General features: G+C 44.5%; 1 pseudogene; it reads right to left on the bottom strand.

The window, feature by feature from the left end:
* The window catches only part of LOC142028035 (protein ELYS-like), a 43,016-nt pseudogene extending 24,892 nt beyond the window's left edge, over positions 1–18,124 (bottom strand).
* Between the last annotated feature and the right edge of the window lie 1,228 nt (positions 18,125–19,352).

The following is a 19,352-nucleotide window of genomic DNA, read 5'->3' as shown; positions in this document are numbered from 1 at the left end:
TCAGATATGTGTCACAGTGTTAAACACCTTGTTAGTACAACGTAATCAAGGGTTGGGCTTGTGGGCGTTTGGGGCTTTTTGGTTTCAGATGGGGTTTGAGTGACAAACAATGAACAGGAGAACCAATAAATGGCATTTGACCTCACTTTAAGCTTATCACTATCAAAAGCAGTGAAATACCTACCAAAATTGTAGGAGCTTGGATGAAAAAACTGCTCAGGTGGTGGACGAGAAAGAGGAACTCCCTGACTTAGACTCCGCTCGTGTACCAGAATATCCAAAATGGGGTTTGGAGAAGTCATGCTTATTACAGTATCCAGTGACCACAACGCAAAATAGGGGCAATCATGAAGGAGTTCTTCTGGCCTGAAAGCAAGCAAGTGCATAAGCTAAACACCGACTTCCAAATGATTGATTTGTAGGGATATTGAAAACAACTTAATAAAAATATACCTTAGTGAATCTGGCATTTGAGCACGATACCAGCGATTAATGTCAAATACACCCAAGTAAGCAGATGGTTTTCCCTGACCACATGTATTCACTTGCCAGCTGAAGATTGATACACTGGTGTCAGGCGATATTACTGTAAAAGACAAGACATTGTTTCTTGTTTGTAGAAAATAACGCTATAGCTGATATGTTTAAAACACCACTTCCTATTTTGGCTTAATTCTGTTATATCACTCACAAAGCACAACACTCACTGAGAACAACAAAAAAAATTTACGGAATAGCAAACATCTCTGTGACAGGTTTCAGTCATACTGCCCCTTCTTCTGGTATCACTCAGCAGGCACTACTAATTTCCAGATCGGACTCAATTACAGGTTTTAAGAATAGCTCCTTTCCAGCACATTCAGAATGAACGAACACAATTATCACACAAAATAAATACAAAAAACCCAAACCCAACAAACGGGAAATTGGAACAAAGATTTTAACATAAAACATTCACAATGTTATACTCCAGTTCTCTCAATAAGTGGAATGGTTTGTCTTCTCTGGGGAGAACGCATTCTCCAGATGTAAGCAAAGGATGTGGTATATCATTTACCCTAGTAGAGTAAGGAAGAAGGCGACAGTTTGTTTGGCAAAAGGTTTCTCTGTTCTCTGCTGAATTCATCATTACGTTTAGGGATCCTCACACACTTTACTATGTTTCATTGTGAACATCTGTGCCGCTTCCGTTTTGTAGCTGCTGCAAGTGCCTTTGAAGATACCAATTATTTTCATAATTCAGAAGACAGCTTCTTTGCTAGCCTCAACCCACATCCAACAGCAGCTCATGTGTGCCTAGAACTTAACTCAAACAGATTCTGAATGAAAGCTAATTAGAAACCATCCGAGAAATTACAGGTATTTCTCCATGCCTCATGCTTCATAAAAAGGAGACAGAAAGGGGGTTTGTTGTTCTTATTTTGGTTTGGGGTTTTTTTTTCGGGTGTGGTGGAGTGGTGGTGTGTGTTTGTTTTTAACAAGCTTTTAGGAGGCACTCTCCTCAGAAACGTGACACAAGTGGAGAAAATCCAAAGGTGTTTTTGTTCGATTTTGACACACTGTTGATAGAGGATGGCATCACAAAAGAGATGCAAGTTGCCGCTTCAGGACTAAGTCAAAGATGATAAACAGAAGTAGCCTAGAAAGATCATGCAAGTGTCTTCTTTGCAAACATCATACATCAGTAAAGGCCAGTCAGAAGAGAGGGAAGGTGAATAATGCAGTCAAAACAAAGGGCCATGGAAGTTATCACTGCAGCAGGCTCAAAAATAGGGTCAGAACATAAGTGAATTTGTAAACCCAGAGAGGGACATTTAATTACTGCAAGATAATGAAAGACTTTGTAAGAGTTTTAACTGTGTATATGGACAAGGAAAGCTATTGCTTTAAGAACTTGCAGGTGTAGGAACCTATTAGATTTAGAGAGGAAGAAATGGACAGGCAGATCACAGAATCGTAGAGTTGCTTAGGTTGGAAAAGACCTTTATGTTCATTGAGCCCAACCCTAAAGCCAACTGCCAAGTCCACCACCAAACCACGTCCCTAAGCGCCACATCTCCCTGTCTTTTAAATACCTCCAGGGATGGCGACTCAACCCCGGGCAGCCTGTTCCAATGCTTTGTAACACAGTCAGTGAAGAAATTTTTCCTAATACCCAACCTGAACCTCCCCAGGCGCAACTTGAGGCCATTTCCTGTCGTCCTATCACTTGCTACCTGGGAGAAGAGACCAACACTACACCTCGCTACAGCCTCCTTTCAGGTACTTGGGGGGAGTGGTAAGGTCTCCCCTCAGCCTCCTTTTCTCCAGGCTAAACAACCCCAGTTCCCTCAGCCACCCCCGTAAGACTTGTTCTCCAGACCCTTCACCAGCTCTGTTGCCCTTCTTTGGATGCGCTCCAGCACCTCAATGTCTTTCTTGTAGCGAGGGGCCCAAAGCCAGGCAGCTTTCCAGCCACTCTTTCCCAAGCCTGTAGTGTTGCATGGGGTTCTTGTGACCCAAGAGCAGGACCTGGCATTTAGCCTTGATGAACTTCATACAGTTGGCCTTGGCCCATTGAGCCAGCCTGTCCAGATCCCTCCACAGAGCCTCTGTAGACCCTCAAGCAGATCAACACTCCCACCCAACTTGGTGTCATCTGCAAACTTACTGAGGGTGCACTCAATCCCCTCGTCCGGATCATTGACAGAGATATTAAACAGAACTGGCCCCAATACCGAGCCCTGGGGAACACCACTTGTGACCGGCCACCAGCTGGATGCAGATGCAGACATAGGTTGGAACAGGGAAAGAAAAATTCAGGTAACACTCCTAAGCAATGGGGAGCATCATCTTACTGTTCAAAGACGACAGCTGGAGGAATAGAACGACTGACAAGCTTCATGCAGGTGACCCCACCATACATCGCTATAGCATGTCAGCAAGCATAAAACACAACTTATTTTTTCCTTTAAAGAAGTCCCATATAACTTAAGCACCCATTTATTTTTTTTAAATAAGCCCAACAAGCTAGTCTGTAAAGGTATTCAAGACTCACAGACTGGGGTACAGAACAGCATTCATTGCTTAGATTCCAAAACTACTTATTTTAGAATAACCAAACAGGGACATTAGAACAAACCTGCATTAACGCTATCCTCTCCGTCGACACGTTTGGGAAGTTTTTCTACAGTCTGACAGCTAAGTAATTTAATATCGCTGGCCTGCCCGCTCAAGGGAAAGACTCCACCTGTGAGACCTAAGCTGTATCTTTCGACACAGTATTCCAGACCCTGGGGAAAAAATAAAAGGAGAGAGAAAAGGTCATTTTGAGATAAAAACATACATTATAGCTAAATGTGAAAGAATGTATATATGTATAATATAATATGCATATTGTACCGTATATTTCCCATGAGCTTATTTCTGATGGCAAATAGAAACTACATCTGACATGCAAGAGAATGAAGCGTCAAATAGTAACGGGCTTTGCACATTTTCAGAATTTAGCATTTCCCTCGCTAAAATTTGCTCTGCAGTATGCACAGTTCATTCTACTTTATCAAGTAACTTTGGAAATAACAGACATGTGCAGAGTAGACAGGAAAATCTAAACCATCTCTTTGAAAAACTAGCGCGAAGCCTAAGCAAAGAATCCCATTTTTATTACAGAAGGAATAATCACCAAACACAGTTTATAATAAAAGATGTCCTGAACAGGTCCACCGTGCCAAAAGACCCTTTCGTCAGATAAAGTACTACAACTCCATCAACCTCTTAGAGATGAATTTTAACCGCTAGAAATTTCAACTTTTATTCATCTGTGAAGAGCCAGTCCCCCCCCAAAGTTAGGGCTGAGGGGAAGGGAAAAAAGATATCAAACAATTCCTGCCGAAGACAACTTCTGAAGCAAAACAGCGTATTTTAAATTCTCCACTGGGGCAAGCAAATCTAAGTTAAGGAACTCCACTGCGTGGAAGATGTTAAATAATGACTTTATTGACCCGTAAAATCTGAAGACAGTTTTCAAATGAGATGCACTCGTCAGACTCTGATGTGGACGTGGGGGCTGCATACTCTATCCACCTGCAAGCATCATGCAGGACAAATGTCAAGGTGCGCTCCATGACCATGGCCGGATGCACTAGATTTCAAGCTTTCTTTCAAGCTTCTGTGAACTCTCTTCAACGAACAAGGGTCAACAGTAGATTCCTCCTCCTTTCCTCCAATTTGGCCTGGCAATTGGGAACAACTCTTAAATTTTCTGCCACGGAAGACGGACAAGAAACTTGACTCAGCCAGTCACGCAGGCAGACAGTCATGTAGTACTGACCAATCTGTGGCTACAGGGAAGTATTCCGACACTCCAAGTGTCCTCTGTAGAACACAGATCCTGTACTAATGCTTCTTCTGGGTTTGTTTCCGGGGGGTGGGAGTTGTTGGGGGGTTTTTTTGGCAGGAGGTGTTAGCAAGTCTTGGTATGAAGCTACATGTGTAAGTGGCTCATCTGGAAGCTAGCTGAAGAACCTGACTTTTCCCCCCAGAGGTCCAGCTGTTTTGTTCTCTCTTCAACTACCTTGTGAGATTGGTTCCTGTTTCAACCTTGCACAACGCTCATCACAGGAACGCAGGAACAGCAGGGGAGTAAAATATCTCAAAGGCAGAGACTGGTGCCTGACACCTCTTAGAAGCCTGTGAATGTATTACTGGTTGCACTGTCTGTAGAGGGTTAAAAGTCTCACACTAGCGACACCACAGCTTTCTCAGGTCACAAACGCAAACCACATTATTTAATCACTTTGTGTGCTTTTTTTTAAAACCGGAAATTTTAGCAGACCCATTTTTCAAAGCTGCTGAAACATTTCAACCCTCTGAGGTGAAATCTGACACTCGTCACACCTTTTTCAGGAAAAGAAGATGACCAAGGCAAAGCATTGCCAAATAGTAAAAGGTCCCCCATTTTAACATTAAAGCGTTGAGACAGAACAAAGTAGCCACGCGAGGAATGGATATCGACGACTGGGTTTTCTTCCAAAGCAGCACACAGTACAAGGTCTTTGCCACTGCTAAGACTGTAGCTACAAATAACTTTTAAAAGAGGATAAAGCAAAGCAGAAGTTCAAAAGTGAAACTGGAGAACGATTAAAGCATCTTTCTCCTGTCGACCTGCCAAAGTGCTTAGAGCACTACAAGAGATGCAGCAGCATAAAACATGCCCAAGAAGACTCAGCAAAAGATTGGGGTTTCAGTCACCTCTGAATTTTGATGGTAAAAATCACCCCTGACAACTTCACTGATACTCACATAGACAAAATCACTATTTTCATCTTTTCACATACGTGCACGCCTTACCTCATACATGACTTGTCCTGGGGCCAAGCGTTTTCTGTCACCAAATGCTAACTGCAACAGATGTAAACTCACGACGTCACCTTCACTGAAAAAGGTAGAAATTAGGACATTTGATTACAAAGCTGCTTTAGAGGCCTTGTTATCATTTTATTAGATCTAGACTGATGTTTTCTTGCTGAAAAGAAAAACACCACTTCCCAAACCATCAGATAACTGGTCACGTGCAGCCGCTACAACACAAAGGAGGACATTTGGACACTAACAGCTTCAGGGGCAAATGCTAACCATACAATTTGAAAGCTTTAATATGTTGTACGGACTACAAATTGTTGCTTTAAAGTCAAACTTAAAAAGACTGCCACACTGTGAACGGCTGAGCTGATTAAATAGCTTGCTGATGCTGAAAGAGAGAGATCTTTCTCCCCTTCCCTTCCCTTCCCACCAAAGTTCCAGCCCCTCTCTTGCATACACACGCTGCACCCTTCCACATACTGATTCGGGTCATTAGCCCAGCAGGAAACCATTGACTTTGCTGCTCAACAGGGATCGGTCTCTGCCAGGTGAGCTGGCCTGGCTCACAAAGGCTCCAAAGACCGCGCAAGTTGGCACAAGGTAATCCGCAATACTGTCACCTCCCTCCTTTAGGGGCAGCCGGCTGTCATATTGGCACGTTTAGCGCTCGAGATCTGCAGCCCCAACTACTTTGAATGGTATTTTCATACCATGGTGCGAGTACCAAACAAATCGTGAAGCAGTCCTCAAGAAACAAAGGAAATCGTTTAAGAATGCAAGCACAAAGATACAGCCACTGTTGCTTTGCCTTCTTTCAGAAGGTAGGCACTAGTAGGTCCCTCTTCACATCTGTTAAATCCTGTAAAAATTGCAGTGTAAGCTTAACACCTTCCACACCTGAGAGAATCTCCTGCACGGCTACATAAACAAAACAAATATACATGTATCAACGGTATGTGAACAAAGATACAAAAAAATTTAAATGCATTCAGTGGCTTATAGTAACTTTTTATTCACCTTTCTTGTGTAGACTGAACAGCCCACAAGTAGCAACAATTGCGAGGATCATTCTCAGGCTCCTGAAAAGTAACAGCATAGACAGGAATCCTTCCTCCTTCAAGCTGAGAGTGGTGCCTACGTGGTTGGGAAAAAAAAAAAAAAAAAAAAGAAAGAAAAAATGAAAAAAAAAAAAGGAAAAGGGGAAAAGAGAGAAAAATAAAAACCTGTGAGCCTACGATGAGCCCTAACTGTTTGTAGAAGGGTAGAAGCATCTTCTGAGAAAAAAGCTTATCCTTCCGTGCTTATCCCCAAAGTACAGAAGGTCACACTTCCATCTCAGACAAGTGAGTCAGGGAAGCGACTACTTTTTATGCAGCAGTCAAGAGCTGAGGAAATTACTGTCCATCAAATGCAATAACCTGGGTTTATATCCTCCTCTGCCTAGGGAGGAAGAACATAAATGATTACTTCACCTGCCAGGCAAAAGATTGTTCCTCCTGTTCCAGCCGACTTCAATATTGAACTTAAAATGCAGCCTACCTTCTGAACAAATTTAAGACAGGGCCAAACACAAGTACTTTCTCATTTCTTTACTCGGATGCTATGTAAAGCATTTTTCCTCCAGACTTCTGAACCTTACGTGTACCTTCACAATCTATTCTTGCCACCCAGTTAGTCCTCCACTGTCTATTTATGCATCCAACAGTTTCTGGTGAGTCACTGCAGGTTTGCTTAAGCCAATCCCTATCTGAATTTGGTCACATATTTCACGTGTGATTGCCCTTTGGCAGATATAAAATCGTCTCTTAATTTTTCTATTGCTTATAGATTTACATGCCCCTTATCCTCATCTCCAAGTGTTCCAAGCAAATTTTCATTCACACGCAACGTTGCCTTGGAATGGGTCAGTCCCCTATTTTGGACAAGGCTGACATGTAGGAAAGAATATCTTTTCAGGCACGGATCAGCTATTGATTTTTCGTGTCTCACTAGTTTCATCCTGGGCGCTTTAAAGAATATTATCCCCAAACCCACATTATTAACATACGTAAGCTTCTCAATGTATGCCCTAATTGCAGTAGCTGGTTCTGAAAAATCATTCCTAAAATCTGGTTCATCAAAACACATACGTTTCCTGGCTTCACTGAACACTACTGATCGGACAAAGCGTCTTAGAAAAATGAGCTCCATCGCATCCTAAACTGCTTGACGTAACCCCAAGAAGCATGCTTTCCACAATCCCTCGAGCCACAGGCACAAGAAGGAAAACAATCCTAGTCCACTGGGGAGAAGGCGGTCTACTTAATCCATGTATGACTTTAAATAGTTATTTCAGAAGAGGATTTCTAAACATCCCAAGATTATACCCAAAATTTCACTCCCTAAAATGTTCTCTTTCATGAACATGCTTCCGTAAGCAAACAATTGAGACCCCTGCACCTCCGGGCATGGCCAGCTGTAAAGGCCTACTTACTCCCTCTTCAAAGTTTTCATATTCCACAGTGACAGGCAGCCATCTGAAAAACCCACAACAAGCTGATTGCTTCTGCTTATGTAGTACAGGGTTGATATTGCTGTTCCTGAAGGATTTTGTAGTTGAAAGCAGAGATGTCTCCCTTCTCTGGTCACAGCTTCTCTTCTTTGTGGAACTTCAGCAGGAATTCTAGTGACAACTTCTAGACCTACACACACAAAACCACGCCATGAGTTAATGTGTCAGGCCATTTAGGCTGCATGTTGAACACTGACGTGACAACACGTCTCATCCAATTCTACCGTCTGGGGCAAAATACCCATTTATGCAACGCTTTCTTTTGTATGTTTCCAAAGAACAGAAGAACTCTCTGATCGGACAGGTATTCTCACTCGTATTTTAAAACCAAGTAAGAGCGTAACCTTCGTAGACAAATTCTTCCTGGGCTCTATAAATCACACGTTTGGGCCTCACGATGAAGCTGGCTGAAGCGACACCAACTCCTGAAGCCACTCTTGTAATAGCCAAAACAGCGTATGCAATCCAAATATGCAAATTAGAGATTTCAGTCATCCAAATGCACGATTTTTGACAAGTCAGATTCATTTTAACAAGCAAGCCTAAAATTTGCCCCAAGTCAACCCACAGAAGCAGAAGAACATTCCCAAGAAATAGGGCGCCTCTGACACAACTTCCTCTTAGGCAGCTGCACTGACTCACGTGGTAAAATTCCTACACCTCACTGGCAAGCATCATAGTGACGTACGGATCTTGGTGGCAGGGGGGCATTTATAACATTAGAAGGAGTATTAAGCCACTCCCATTTTTAATCAGGTCGGGACTATACCAAGGCAAACCGCCATCTGTAACCAGCAGTCAGAAATGCCTGCACACTAGTGTCTTCCAAGTGGGATGCATGTTGTTTATACACAAGTTTTCCTACTCTCAAATTCAAGTTTAAAAACTGCAGGCTTACCCGATGCTTGTATTTCATTCTGACTGCAAGAGAAATCATCCAAACAAAGGTCCACCAGAAGTAGATGACCAACATCTGTAGCCACTGCTGCCACTCCAAAGAGCCATCGCAGACTCTGATGTAGGTGCTCAGTGCTCACGCTGGGTCCTCCGTGATTAGTTATGGGTTCTATAGCAGTTACCTACAGGAAAACTGCAAGCTAGCATTTAAGCTGTTTGACAAGCTGAACAGAAATCATTCAAAAGTGAAGCCGGAATTAGCACATCAGAAACAAGAAAGTAAATGCAGAGGACCATAAGACTTAAAAGCAAAGCATTGTTTCCAGTTATATCAAGAAAAAACCAATATAGTCAATCTTGATGTTCTATTAACTTGCACTGATTCTTGTTTACATTAAGATAATGAGACTAGGGGACATTACATCATTGGACTTCCTGGGTTACAGAAGACAGAAAAAAATGAGTAACATTCCACCAGCCTCTCCCATCTACACAAACACAATATTCAATAAGCAGCGATTCAAGGACTGCAGGTTGAAAGTCAATCGTTCAACAATCCGTCAGGTAACTCCCTAACGGCTCTTCTTTCCTATCCTAAGTCAACATAAAAATCTGTTCTGCTCTAAAGCCACCCGCTTGCTAGTCTGAGATTCAGGGGAATGTGTCTAAGTCATTTACAGCACAACTATGGAAGTTTCAGATATTTTAAAGACAGTATTTCTAACATACATAGAAATCAAGCATTTCGGAAATGTATGTTACAGACACTGGGAACAGCGGGGGTTTTTTTCCTTTTTCACTCTGGCCAATAAAAGATAGTTCTCAATGCCTTTTTGTGGCAGTGGAGAATTAGGTAACTATGTGCTCTACCATAAACCCAGAAAACTTGTTTTACAATCAGTAAGCTCAAAAGATAACGGTACCGTTAAGCCCAAGAGTTTGCACCAAGGCTCTCTTGACTGGATACTCTGAAGTGACAGTCTGCACTAATGCAAGATAGAAAAAATACCGCCTACAAAGAGACGCTCCAAAGCTTCTCCTGAAACAGGATTACGCAGCACCTGACAACGCAAAAGCTTCGTTCCTCCGATTAAAGTGTACGTACCCTTCCTGGGAGAACAACTGCTTTAACCACTCTCGATATTCCAAGGTCGTACAGACAGAGAACACTTCCCTCTGCTTCTTCCAACCCAACCAGCAGTCCCGTTCTCTTCTGCCAGGAAAAATCCTTTACCACACGAATGGTGGGAGGCTGTTTCTTTACTCCACGGAAACGGTAAGCAGAGCGCCGCTCTCCCGTCACAGAGCTCACTACCTCCAGTTGAGGACCACACGCCAGCCATGCCAAGCCATTTCTCCCTGTAAGAGAAAAGAAAGCTGACTAAAGCAAATTTCCAATACAAGACTGAAAACAACTGAAAAATCACAGCCACTGCCCCTTTCCTTCACTAAAAGTACCCAAAAGGGAAGACCGACTTCCCTAGTTGTGGTCAATTATTCAAAATCACCCATGGAGATCCTCCAGCACTACCTCTTAATATTAACAACCTTATTATTTTGCATTTCTACTTGTCATTCCCGCACTGAAGGATTTGGACTGCTTGGGATGAAGATGACAACATATTGATCTAGAGACTTCATCCCATATTCGGCTTGTTTTGGCTAGAAATCGTCTAAATACATACGGGAATACGAGTCTTAAAGCACACTTCAAAGATAACAAATCTAAACCAATTCATTTCTAGTTTATTAATTTTACTTGACACACGCCTACTTGGGGCAGGGATTTGGACGGCAGCAAGAAATTATCGTCAAATGGGCACTGCATGAGTACATCTGATCTTTTACACGGGCTGACGACAGAAAGAACTTAACACATTTTGTTTCACTGAACAAACTCGGAGGAAGTATTAACTCAATTACTGCACTTTCAGTCAGGTAGATGGATTCCACCTGGTCTAACAGAGCCTAGACAACCAGGTAGGCACCCAGCTAGCTCTACTTGCGGATCACCTAGAAAGTCAACTACCTAATCTGCTTAGCCACTTTCAGCAGCTCTCCCTGGGTACTCATCTGCACCCTGTTAAATACGTTGGAAATATGGCTGCAGCGCTTAACAGTGTTATCCTCTTCCTTTGCTGTTTGTATTCAGACTAGGAAAAGAAAAAGCGGGGGGGGGGGGTGGGCGGCGGGAGGGGGGTGCCTCTGTAACGTTGTAGAAGAACTAGTTCCGCATGTGGTGTTATGATGGTCATAGAGCTTGAGCTGGTACAAATAAATAGGGCCCAAAACAACACTATCACTTTTTTGAAAACTGCCTTTTATTTAATTAAAAATTGAGTGACCACAACATTGAGGAAGGCCCGCTGACTCAGCATGCTTAACTAAATTATTTTAATAGCACAAGACTGGTGAAGGTTGCTGTAATTTCAAAGTTTAACTATACTAGTTTTAAGGTTTTAATATTAGCATTTTTAATAGTTAAAACTTCCTTCCTGTTCTCTCGAAACCTGATGCATCTTAACAACAGCACCAGCCTGACACAGTCAATACTGTGACCCTGTGCTTCAGGTAACCTCCAGGCAATAAGAACTTCAGACCGAGACCAAATTTAAAGGAGAACGCTCACCTCCAGAAAACTTCCCGCTCAGCACAGAACCTAGGGGTTTCTCATCTTCCCCAAGTGCCTCAGTAGTCACCTCTGGAAACTGCAGCAGACTGCTCGTTACCTGAGCTGATAGGTCTCGCATTCTTCACTGTAAATAAAGAAAAAAATGCAAAAACAGACTCATGTCAGCCATAACTGAGATTTGCTTTTTGAGATTGACAGAAGTTTCATCAGTATGCCGCAAGTAATCTCCTAGACAGCTCCTGTAGCTCTTTTCCTTCAAAAAATGGCACTCGGGACAGTTTTTGATCTCACAGCAGAGCAAAAGGAGAATCCTTTTACTTTTCTAATGCCTATGAGATCACCAACAAAAAGCGACACAGGGGTATTGGTAAGGTCAATAACAGGAAAAAAAACAATACACCGAGTTCAAGTCTACTCAGATATGCGAGTCTGTAGTAAGATGCAATCCGAGAAAAAGCGTATTTCAATTAGCGCTGCAGTAAGAGGTGTGAGGTTCCATTAGTCCTTGCTCTTGATTTTGTACCTCATTATTTATTGCCAATTGTCTTCTAGTAGATTTCAGGCATCGTTTGTGTCTTGTTCACTTCTTGTGTGTTTATTTTGAACTCTAAGGAATACTAAGTTCTTAACTACCTTCACTCTCAAACTCTTCCAGAAAATGTACCGTTGATGTTTCCGCATGACAAGCGATACAGACTTTCATAGCTCATCAGTTGGAAAGTAGTTTTCCATACACTTATCACCTGAACATAACACAGCACCTTAAAACACGGATTCTTTTCTACACTTAAATCCCCATATTCCTTATTCCAGTCCTTTCCTTCCTATTGCCAGTCCTTATCACATCTCTGCACTATTGTACAAAAACTTTGAGGCCTTTCAGTTTCCACACCTCTATCGGTGCTCCACAGACAGTTCACGTTTCACTATGTCAAGATAGATTTTTTGGGGGGATGGGGGACGGGGGACGGGGACTTAAAAGCTCAGGTGACTTACAAGATTGAATAGGAGGCTAAATAAGAGATATTCCACACACGTGGAAATACAAACTACTTCAGCTCACTACGTTTTGCAAGTTCTATGGGTTATTGAAAAAGCCTCCGGAAGACAAGACAGGTTCAAGCATCTCTTCAAATAGCACTGCTTTCTCCATGGAGTCTCAGAAGGAAGATATTCTACGTAGCTCGCTATTCCTGGGCGTTACACATGCTGACCAACTCGGGCATCAAACAGAACCCTTACCCTATGCCACAAACCAGTACAGCCAGCCACTTCAATGGGCACACAAAGCCCATTGCATTAACTGTAGCACACATGTTCTCCCGCAAGCAAAGTTTTATGGTTGCTTCTTCCAGCGTGCACTAATAACCTATTTTCCTTACGGCATAGGAGGTTACAGCTAGTTCTGAAGACCAGACTCTGGGAGCAACACAAAGTTATTAAAGGGAAACGCTTATAAATAATACCATTTACACAGATTGTACTTCTGTGGAGAAAGGTTATGCTCTAAAGCCTGGGCATTGGAATCTACTATATTTCAGGTCACAAGCACTCTACCTGAGAACATGTTCCAGTATCTTCTGCCAGCATGAAAACAACGAGCGCGTGAAACACAGGCAGTGTAAGCCAGGGTCCCGCACTAAGCGCAAGTCAACCTTCGGAAAAAAAGGTTGCCGATGGCAAAGCCAGTATTGCAGGACGCTGCTGCAGCCGGCCAGCCTGACCGCCCTGCCAGCATTCACAACTAGCACAGGTCAAGTTCCAAGTGGGACAACTCATTTGCAGTAGTTTTCTCGCGTTTGCTTTTTGGTACTTGTCATCCTTTCACAGGGACAGCGGGATGAACTTTTGCACTGCATCCAGGGGCTCCAGAGAGTAAAAAGCCCCACAGTTTGACCAGCCTTCCGGCTCAGTTTAATTGTCATGATTTAATCCATATGTTTTATGAGTAACCCATAATACCAAATACAAATACAGATCTATTGGGTTGGTGAATAGCATCTCTCAAAGGCCTTCAACGTCCAGCTGTTTTGACAGGTGCCTTCAGCAATACCGTGATGCTGAATAAGAAAGGAGGAATGACCAGAGAAGATTATCACGGGAAGAAATTTCAGAAGAGGAAGAACAAGAGTCACCCTGCGTCACCCTGCCTTTGCCACTGCCTACCTGGACAGGCCAAGAGCACAGAACTTGGCGTGGCCAAATTGCACATCAAATTTTAAGATACTCTACTGGGGAGAGTTGAGCGTAAAAACAAACCACTCGCCACCCCAAACTCCCCACCAAATCAGAAAGAATTCTTCTCTGGTGGAAAGCTCACACCTTGACACAGTGTACTCCTGCCTACAGTACACAACAAATGTGCTTATCAGGCCCATACCACCGCTAAGAACCATCAAGTACGTAACACTCCCACGCCCGGACCATTCATGGAACTTTAAATTTAATTCCGCTGCAGTTATTAACTGCATAGAAAAGCACGTGAAAACGCTAGACCATCAGGCATGCCCAGGTTTCTGCCAGTACGCCAATGGCCGTTTGAAACATTTTGTTCCTAGACATCTGGCTTGGTAATATGGAACTAGGAAAATAAACTCCACAATAAAGCCTGAACTGTATATACAGTGACCTGGCTATCAGGACGTTTTACTTGCATCATTCTGCTAAGTTGAACCAAGGATTACTGGCAAATCCATACAGTGGGAAAATAGTTAGATAGAACTAGGTTAAAGGCGTGAAGCCTCTCCTTTAAGAGCGATATCCAACACTAACTGCATTTCTGCTCTCTTTGAAAACAACAACTACAGTCACATTCCTCCTTCTGTCTGGTAGAAAACAGATCAGTGTAAAATGCCACAGGCCTACTCCATGTTCAGGAGGAAGCCAGAATCCAACCTCCCTGCTGTATGCTACACCAAAGTGGTCTGTGCACAAGTTGCCAAAATTACCGTTCTTCTTCACCCTTGCTACTTATGACCTCTAAACACCATGAACTGTTTCCAAAGAAAGGAACATGCCACAAGTCATAGACTGATGACAGATTTCTGGATTAAAAAACCCCAGGGGGAAAAAAAAAAAAAAAAAAAGAGAAATTACATGTTCAAGTGGAATCACATACAGCCAAGTCAGAGTTCTGCGATGTCAGTTCTGACTGACGGTAGTCCAGGAAAATCAAAGGCCAACAATGTTACAGGCTTACTGAAGAAAAAGCTAAAAATACGCTCAGTCGCAGCTGAAGATACGGTTTCACAAAACACGTTGCCTTCACTGCCGCAGGAAGAGAGGCCTTGCTGCCACCTCCCATCTCTCCATCTGCTCCTTTGTTCTACTGCTGTATTCCTGCGGCTTACCTTGCACTGACTTGAGCACTTTTTAGAGCACTTTACGAGCCAGGTTAACTGCCTAAGAAGATGGGAAACGAACCCAGAAAAGTAGATAGTTTTCCACCAGCTTAGAGAGTTAAACTGGCTGGCAGAGAGAACTAGCAAGCATGAAAGTTGGCACAAGGAAGGAGGCAGGACAGTGCGTTGGGAAGAAGGAGAGGGAATTCGTCCGTCTCCATTTTGTGGCAGTAAGCCGTTACGCTAGCTCATACACGTGTGAAACTACACACACAATTTGCAAGGAGAGCTGCAGAACCCTTTCCTTTTAGAAAGGACACCACCCGAGACACAGTCAGTCAACTTTTAACTCCCTCGTGCGCGTAGAGACTCACTGTCTCACTGAGAAAGGCTGCAGCTGACAGGCATCATTCTTTCATTCAGCCAGATGTGGAAGCTAAAGCGATTTCAGGGAAGTGCTACCTGGTGATCAGAGAACGGACAACAGCGTGCGACACGATTCAGGTCACATTTTCCAAGGAAACAGGACACAGAGTGGGAAGAAGCCAAAGAAGAAGAAATGGAAGAAAAACTAAGTCCTTTTGAGAAACCAGCATCCACTTTGTTGAATAACAGCTAAAGATGACAATGACAGAATTTTTTGAATTATTATTAACGACTGGTTCAATGACATTTTCCCCAGAAAAGCAGGAGGCAGCTCACAAGCGCTGGAGGAGCAGTGGATGGAAAAGACACTTTCTGCACCTTAGTAGTCGGGTTCAGTGAATTTGCGCTTTGCCATATTTTACTCCAGCCGAAAGAGGATTTAGTGAGTGAGTTAGCAGGTGACTTTGTGAGTACCACCGGGTCATTTCTTTCCCACTTAGGCAGAAACACCCCCCCCGCCCCGATGCTTTAGGCAACCACCCTACATTTCATCCAAAGCCTAAGTTCTAGTCTAAAAAGCCACTAGCATAACAGAGACGGTCTGTATCGGAACTCCACAGCCAGGCTTATTTCACTCAAGCGCAGCCTACAGATTCTCTTGCAGAGTTTGTGCGGATGCTCCACAAGCCCAAACCTACAGCAGAAGGCAAGGAGAAGGAAGAATTTCAGCTCTCTAGCCCAACAACCCCCAACAGCTAAGACCATAGATTTGACTTCCCTTCAAAGGAAAACACAAACAAAACCAACACAGCTCAGAATTTGACACTGGAGCCAGTTTACCCAGCCACCTCCTATGGTTATTCTCTAACACGACCATACTTTCATTCAAGAGTCGCAGCCCCTGTCTAACGTGGCTAAGCGAGCAAAAGTTCCTAAAGTCCCTTCTGAACTTACGCTCTTTTTACATTGCTTGGCGTACCTGGACAGACAGACATAGGTGCTAAGTGTCTCAGTACAGAACACACGCGCAGCCTTCCTAAGAGAGGGAGACAGCAGCTGACATTTCCAGCATACCACACCGGTGTGCCATCGCCCCGGTGCCTGCCCCTCCCAGCACAAATTCTAGAATCACAGAATCACAAGGAAGAGAACTTCCAGAAGTTCTCTTCTGGAAGCAGGCGGCCTTCCAGAATCACTGGAGGTCATCTGGTCCAAGCCCCTGCTCAAGCAGGCTCACCTAGAGCAGCCTGCCCAGCACCACGTCCAGACGGCTTCTGAGTATCCAGCTCTGAAACGTACTTGGACAAACAGCAACCTGACAAGCTGAACCGCAAAAACATTGGCAACACGTGCAACAGGCCCAGGCTTTTGGTGACTCTCTCCTACCAATTTAAGTATTCTCTCCACCACACAGGTGAAAAAATACCACACCAGCAAAGGCTTGTCACCATTACTTCTCTAAAACTGTATCCAACAGCTTGCTGGGGAGAAGACTCAAAACTAATAGAAGCCCGATTAAGTTCATTTCACCGTCTTAAAAAAGCACACCCCGGGCAAATCAATGCAGGAAAACGAGCCGATGCAGTAAGTGGATGAGGAGCTGTCCTCAGCAGAACAGGGTCCTGTCCTGTGTGCCCAAACACCTGTGACAGCTGCCAGCCAAGACTGATGCCATCATCCAGACCGATGGGCCTAAGGCGGCACTTGAACTACCACGTTTAGCCGTACACCCTACACGGGGTTCAGCATTCCCGACAGAATTCAGCCCCTGAATGTCCCCTAGTTTTACCAAACACCATCAGCAAGCAATTACTAGAGCTGAAAGACTGACTCCACGCTTCCTTCTATTGGCAGAAGCTCCAGACCTCGAGTCAGGAAGAAATCAAGCACTTTTGTTTAAGTCAGCAACTTTGCTGCGTGATGCAGGCTTCATGCAAAAATCAAGAGACCCCCACAAAACGCGCGGGATTCCTGTAAAGCTCTGCTCTCCCCATTAAACCCAGCCCTCTTCCCGCAATCGATCGCCGCTCTATGCAGAGAGCCGATTTCCCAGCTCCTCTGTTTGGCAGTTACCCATGTTGAAGCAATAAAATGGTTCGTGAGAAGCAGCTGGGAGGGGAGCAGCGTATGGCCTTTCAGTGAAGGTGTGCCTTGAACGACTTATTCATCAAGTCACCATCAGGCCCCTTCTTTCCCAGAGCAGCCCGTCATGCACTCCTTGGCTCTCACGCACCGCCACAGCCTCCTACTGAAATGCTTCTGGCTGGCTAAATAAGTCATGTGAACATTGGTTGCTTTCAGAAACATGCCCAAAACTAAAAGGGGGGGGAGGGGGTGTTGGGTTTTGGGGGTTTGTTTGGGGGGGGTTTGGTTTGTTTTTTGGGTTTTTTTCAGAAAGTGCAAAGAACACATCTGCCCCAAGTTCTAGGGTGTTCATCTCATGACTGGTTTTAAAGGGAAAACCTCTGGTTCTCCCTGTCAAGGACTTTGAAGTGACCCAAGCCTGAGCTGCTTTGACACGGCTCGGTACATTCACTGGCACCTTTTATTTCAGTCATGATTTCTCACAACTACAAAATGAAACCAAGAAACCGTAAGGTACTTAGAAGTAGACAGAATATGCTGTTATCTGAGCTCATGAGAGATTTGCTATTATGTTGTGGACCCGTAACCCAGGGCTACGTTATTGCCAGTTTACCCAGGCTGAAAAGCCCCTGGAGGGTCTCATCGGGGCACTGTTGGCACAGAAGTGTGTGAGCAACGAGTCTTAAAGATGACAAGAAGGGGAAAACATCAGAAGCAGAAGAGCAGAGGTTAAGGTATCTGCCCGCGATGCCCATTACTGGGAAACTCGCCTGAGCCACTGCAGTGTGCTGGTGCTCCCACTCCTTCTGGGCTTCCTCCAGCCAGGACTCCCACGTCGCCTGCGTGCTCCAGATCTGCCACTTGTTCTCAGCCAGCAAAAACCACACCTCTTGTGAACAGCAAGACAGCTTTAACCAGGGTACCTACGTGTAAAATATCAAGCCCCGTGAGAGACGAGGACCAGCAGCGAGGAAGCCATGCAGTGGGAGGCGGTCTGGCCTCTTGCAGAGCAAGCCCTTCCAACCCAAACCTCCTGGGGACCGTACGGCACGTGGGGACACAAACCCACCTCGCTGCGGAACAGCCGAGACGTTTGTTGCTGCTGTCAGCATCCTGAACTGGAAATGAAAGCTGCCATCTTCCTTGTCCTCGTCTAACCAGAAGGTGAGCAACAAAACACGGTGCCCAGAGCGTGCACAGGAGCCAACCCCCGCGAATCCTCCTCAGCTCCATTCCCACCGTACTTCTTCGGTGTTACAGATTACCAAAAATGCCTCCTGAGAATGTTCTGGGAAGTCAAAATCTGCTTGCTATTCATAGCTGTATTTATGCTGAAATACGTACGTGTTCCATCGGCTATTGGTCGCCCTGTGCTCCCGAGCCCAGCCAGTCTGCACAACAGTTTGTTATTTGCAGCCTGCGGTTGGTTCTCTTAGAAGCTTCCCACTGGGACTGGCATTTACCACTGCTTTGTTCCTGACCCGTTTTGTCCTTTTAAATATGAAAATACATAAAAGACAAAAAAGAAGCTGTTACCCAGACAATCCCAGCAAACGACAACGTTTCCAATCAAACGTGACTTTTGGTTTGGTTTTGTTTTGTTCTTTTCCCTGTTCGGAAATATCCCATGTAGCTCTGGAACTTCACAAGCGAAAAAGTCTCACAGCCACTTTGCTCCTTGGGTGGAAACATCTGATGCCCTCTCCTGTACCGCTACCAGCAATCACAGCCCGGTTTGGTTTTGCCCCTGCCAGCCCACGAAAACCCTTCTCTTCTCCAGCTAACCCTAACTTGCAGCAATGGAGCCATAGCCGCTCTGCCTCTAGTATGCAGGGCAATATGGGATGGGGTACTTCAAAACCACACCTCACCCACTGTAAGTGTGGGTACGGCAGGTAGGCAGGCAAAGGACAACTCCAGCTGCCCCTGCACGGAGCTGGCTCAGGCGTGGGGAGTTTGTTGGTCTGCGTTCATATCGGCACATGAAAGCAGTTCAGCTCTCTGCAGGACTCAACTGCTGCTGGAGACATTAAATCTTCTGCTCCTGACACCTGCAAACAGCCAGGCTGCTGCGGCTACAAGGTCACCGAGCCATCACCCGCTTTGGGATAACGGACTGGGGTGTAAGTGCCTGACC

The sequence above is a fragment of the Buteo buteo genome, unplaced genomic scaffold (genome assembly GCF_964188355.1).
Source record: "Buteo buteo unplaced genomic scaffold, bButBut1.hap1.1 HAP1_SCAFFOLD_110, whole genome shotgun sequence".
Taxonomy (NCBI): domain Eukaryota; kingdom Metazoa; phylum Chordata; class Aves; order Accipitriformes; family Accipitridae; genus Buteo; species Buteo buteo.
The sequence above is the reverse complement of the archived record's forward strand: the minus strand, read 5'-3'. Positions and strand labels throughout refer to the sequence as shown.